At 44.1% G+C, this 5,734-nt stretch overlaps 1 pseudogene; it reads right to left on the reverse strand.

Moving 5' to 3' along the window:
* The window catches only part of LOC107685455 (rab3 GTPase-activating protein catalytic subunit-like), a 55,816-nt pseudogene that overhangs the window by 13,597 nt on the left and 36,485 nt on the right, over window positions 1–5,734 (reverse strand).

Below are 5,734 nucleotides of genomic sequence, written 5' to 3' on the forward strand. Positions count from 1 at the left end.
CACACACACACACACACACACACACACACACACACTTGTGTTTTCTGATTGGTCTGAAGATGTTGATCAGACAGATAGTCCTGCCCCAGGGTCACATGATTGGTTGATTCTAGATTTTTTGTCAAGGAAAGTAACAAAGCTGTTCTCTTGATGCCATCAAAAGTTTCCTGATTTTGTTACTGCAGACGCTCTTTCATGATTTAAACTCGCTGCTCACTCAACTCTGCTGAAATTAATCATATTATATCTCTGATGAGAGAAGACAAATACATACAGTGTTGGCCAGTAACTACTTACATATAACTAAATTACGTAATTTAATTATAAAATAAATGTAATTGTAATCACTTACAGTTACTGAGGAAAAAAAAAAATAGTTAATTAAAAAAATGCTAACGGTTACAAAGGGGGTAACATCTGATTTTTTCACACACACACACCCAAACACAGCTTTAATTGACTTCTTTCAGAAATTGCACTGACTGCTCTAAAATATGAGACAGCAATGCTTCAGGAGTTTAGGACACAGAACAGCACTGTTTTATTTCCTATTTGGGTTTATGTATATGCTTTATTTCTTAAGATTTATTAACTGTCTTTTTCCAAGGCATTGCTAGATGCCAGTGTTTTGATTTCAACAACAGAATCATAGCTATTAAACTATTTATTGTTTTGGTTTTAAATCTGTATTTAACCTCAGAATGATCTCAAAGCATGTCTGAATTTGTAGTGGCTGTCCTTTAAATTACATTATTATAATCTCAATTCAACTGATGAAGGATTCTGACAGTAATCAGTGTTGAGTGCTACTGTAAGGTTAACTCTGCCTGCTTTACATCTTTCAAAATGATTAACAACTGAAAACATTAGAAATTTAGAAAAGTAATCAAAAAGTAATCGGTTACATTACTTTAATAAAGTAACTGAAATAGTTACACTACTTATTACATTTTAGACAGAGTAACTTGTAATCTGTTACATTTCCAAAGTAACGTTTCTAACTCTGCATATATATATATAAAGATATGATACAAAATATCAGGCATGTTAAAGGTTGCTATTATTTTTTTCATATTGAGCATTTAAATAAATTATTTTAACATAACACTTCTGATTTCAGATTTCATTTCAATTTGAGGCATTTTAAAAATTATTTAAACATAATATTTTTATTTTTACATTTGTTTTAAGCATTTTAATTGTTAAACTATTTAATCGTAATGTTTCTGACTTTACATGTAATTTTAAGCACTATTTTTTTAATGATTTGAACACATTTCTGATTTCAAATGTAATTTAAAGCAGTTTAATTAATTGTAAGCATTATTTGAACACAACGCTTCTGACTGTAAATATAATTTCAAGTGATTTAAATGTTGAATTTTTCTAATACAACTGTAAGTGTAATTTTAAGTGATGTAAGTATTAATTTATTTGTAGGTGTAATGTTAAGGTGCTGTTGTGACTGTTGGAAGGTTTTTACTGTACGCTCCTGTCACCGAGGACACGTTACTGGAGCAAAACACAGCAGAGGACATTAAATCAGCAAATAACTCCTGAGTGAATCCTGCAGCTTCCCCACGAGGACGCGACAGACGGCTGAAGGACAGAAGAGACGCTCTAACCCACTTCCAGCAGGCCTGAGCTCTGATTGGCTGCTCTGAGGGAATCATGGGATGCGTGTGTGGTTTATAGCACGTGAGTGTGAGCAGATGAAGACTGAATGATTAGGGATGCACTGAAATTAATATTCTTGGCCGAAGTCGAACAAAATGAAACACTGGGCCGAATACCGAACACGGTTTTTCACGTTTTTTGCCTTTTTTTTTTTTTCATCATTGCATAAATTAAATAGCCAGAATGTGCTTTTTACCGTTTTGTCTTACTTTTCAAAGAAAAAAATCAATTACAAAACAACAATTTAAAAATATCTACTTAACACTGAACATTTTTTAAACATTCTAGCAGACATTACATCAACAAAGCACAATTTAACTTAAAATGAATAAGTTAGTAAAAATAATATTTTTAGGCCATTTTTGAGACCGTCTTCTTGAATCAGGCATGTATTTTTACTGTACAAATAAATGCAGGCTTTCTGAGAAGAGACTTTTTTTAAAACATTAGAAAATATTACAGATCCCAATTTGAACACTACGTGTGAATGTTATAATAAATGTATTAATAGAGCTGTTGTAATTATAATTATCATCATCTTACTTATTGTTTTATTTTACAGATCAACAGTAAAATTACAAAACTAACATTTATGATTGTTGATGGGAGTTGTTATTGTTATTTTGGCAGAAACCCGCAGGAAGACCTCAGCGCTTCTTTTTGTTGACAGCAGCAGATTTATAAATGAGTCTCATTACGAATTCAGGAAGATGTTTGTCGCACACATCACATGCCTTGTAAAAATTAATACAAATGTGACTGCGCATCTGACGAGTAACACAGTTTCAGAGCAGGTTTTCCTCACGCTTTGGACTCTGAACCCTGGCTAACGAGCTCGTCATTGCTGTCAGAATACTGTATTAGAAAACATAACATTCTGCAGTGTATTTAAATGTTTAAGGCTATTTCTCGATTTCATTCATCCTCTTCTCATCAGAGACATGCGATGCAGTGCTAATCAGTCTAGCTGTCTGTGATTTTTGCGTTTTTCTCGGACAGTTTTAAATGCTTCCACACTGCGACATGTTTGCTGCATTAGTGTGCGCCTCTATTTGATCATGTCACATCATTGTTCGGTACAGTTTGTTCAGTCTTTTTGCTTATTTCGGTTGCTGAACATTCGGTGCATCTCTAATGAATGATCATGTTTGTGTGGCTTGAAATAAATGTGTCATATTAATCAAAAGCGGATCACGTTTCTGGACCGAGGCCGTCCGAATCCAGACTCAGGGTTCTGACCTTCTCAGCCTCTTTGGTGTCGTCGAACAGCCTCTTCTGTCGGCGGGCCGGCGTGGCTTTGGCCGTCTCCCAGGCCTCCACCCACATGTTCCCCGGGATCTTCATGCGGGCACTCAGGTCGCCCCGTATGACCGTCTGTCCCACTTCATCCACCCCTTCCTCCTCCACGTAATCTCTCGGAGAATACCAGCGCACGAAATCCTCCAGACAACAGCCGGGATTCGCTGCCTGTGGAAACACACACACACACAGAGTTTAATGTCATACATGAACACAAGGAATGTTTGTTCACAAAAAATTAAAGAAGCGGGTTTAAAGAAAATTAAGCCTGTTTTTAGCCCCATCACTATGTTTTGTATCATCTGGCCCATGACAATCACAATACATGCGCGCACACACACACTCTCTCTCTCTCTCTCTCACACACACACTGTCACACACACACAAAAACACACACGCTCGCTCGCTCAGTCACTCACTCACACTCACTCACTCACTCTCACACACGCACAAAAACACACACGCACGCGCACACACGCACACACGCACTCACACACACACACACTCACTCACTCACGCACGCACGCACGCACGCACGCACGCACGCACGCACGCACGCACGCACGCACGCACGCACGCACGCACGCACGCACGCACGCACGCACGCACGCACGCACGCACGCACGCACGCACGCACGCACGCACGCACGCACACACTCACTCACACTCACACAAAAACACACACGCTCGCTCGCTCAGTCACTCACTCACACTCACTCACTCACTCTCACACACTCACACAAAAACACACACGCTCGCTCGCTCAGTCACTCACACACACTCACTCACTCACTCACTCACACACACAAAAACACACACGCACGCACGCACGCACACACACGCACGCACTCACACACACTCACACTCACTCACTCACTCACTCTCACACACGCACAAAAACACACACGCACGCACGCACGCACACACACGCACGCACTCACACACACTCACACTCACTCACTCACTCACTCTCACACACGCACAAAAACACACACGCACGCACGCACGCACACACACGCACGCACTCACACACACTCACACTCACTCACTCACTCACTCTCACACACGCACAAAAACACACACGCACGCACGCACGCACACACACGCACGCACTCACACACACTCACACTCACTCACTCACTCACTCTCACACACGCACAAAAACACACACGCACGCACGCACGCACACACACGCACGCACTCACACACACTCACACTCACTCACTCACTCACTCTCACACACGCACAAAAACACACACGCACGCACGCACGCACACACACGCACGCACTCACACACACTCACACTCACTCACTCACTCACTCTCACACACGCACAAAAACACACACGCACGCACGCACGCACACACACGCACGCACTCACACACACTCACACTCACTCACTCACTCACTCTCACACACGCACAAAAACACACACGCACGCACGCACGCACACACACGCACGCACTCACACACACTCACACTCACTCACTCACTCACTCTCACACACGCACAAAAACACACACGCACGCACGCACGCACACACACGCACGCACTCACACACACTCACACTCACTCACTCACTCACTCTCACACACGCACAAAAACACACACGCACGCACGCACGCACACACACGCACGCACTCACACACACTCACACTCACTCACTCACTCACTCTCACACACGCACAAAAACACACACGCACGCACGCACGCACACACACGCACGCACTCACACACACTCACACTCACTCACTCACTCACTCTCACACACGCACAAAAACACACACGCACGCACGCACGCACACACACGCACGCACTCACACACACTCACACTCACTCACTCACTCACTCTCACACACGCACAAAAACACACACGCACGCACGCACGCACACACACGCACGCACTCACACACACTCACACTCACTCACTCACTCACTCTCACACACGCACAAAAACACACACGCACGCACGCACGCACACACACGCACGCACTCACACACACTCACACTCACTCACTCACTCACTCTCACACACGCACAAAAACACACACGCACGCACGCACGCACACACACGCACGCACTCACACACACTCACACTCACTCACTCACTCACTCTCACACACGCACAAAAACACACACGCACGCACGCACGCACACACACGCACGCACTCACACACACTCACACTCACTCACTCACTCACTCTCACACACGCACAAAAACACACACGCACGCACGCACGCACACACACGCACGCACTCACACACACTCACACTCACTCACTCACTCACTCTCACACACGCACAAAAACACACACGCACGCACGCACGCACACACACGCACGCACTCACACACACTCACACTCACTCACTCACTCACTCTCACACACGCACAAAAACACACACGCACGCACGCACGCACACACACGCACGCACTCACACACACTCACACTCACTCACTCACACACACAAAAACACACACGCACGCACGCACACACACGCACGCACTCACACACACTCACACACGCACGCACACACACACTCACTCACACATTCACACACTCACTCTCACACACACACTCACACGCACTCACACACAAACACACTCACTCACACACTCACTCACACACACGCTCACACACACACACATTCACACACACACACTCACTCTCACACATTCACACACACACTCTCACACTCACTCCCACACACACACACTCACTCTCACACATTCACACACACTCACTCACACACACACACA

Source organism: Sinocyclocheilus anshuiensis, unplaced genomic scaffold, assembly GCF_001515605.1.
Source record: "Sinocyclocheilus anshuiensis isolate Anshui unplaced genomic scaffold, SAMN03320099.WGS_v1.1 scaffold661, whole genome shotgun sequence".
NCBI classification, from domain to species: Eukaryota; Metazoa; Chordata; class Actinopteri; order Cypriniformes; family Cyprinidae; genus Sinocyclocheilus; species Sinocyclocheilus anshuiensis.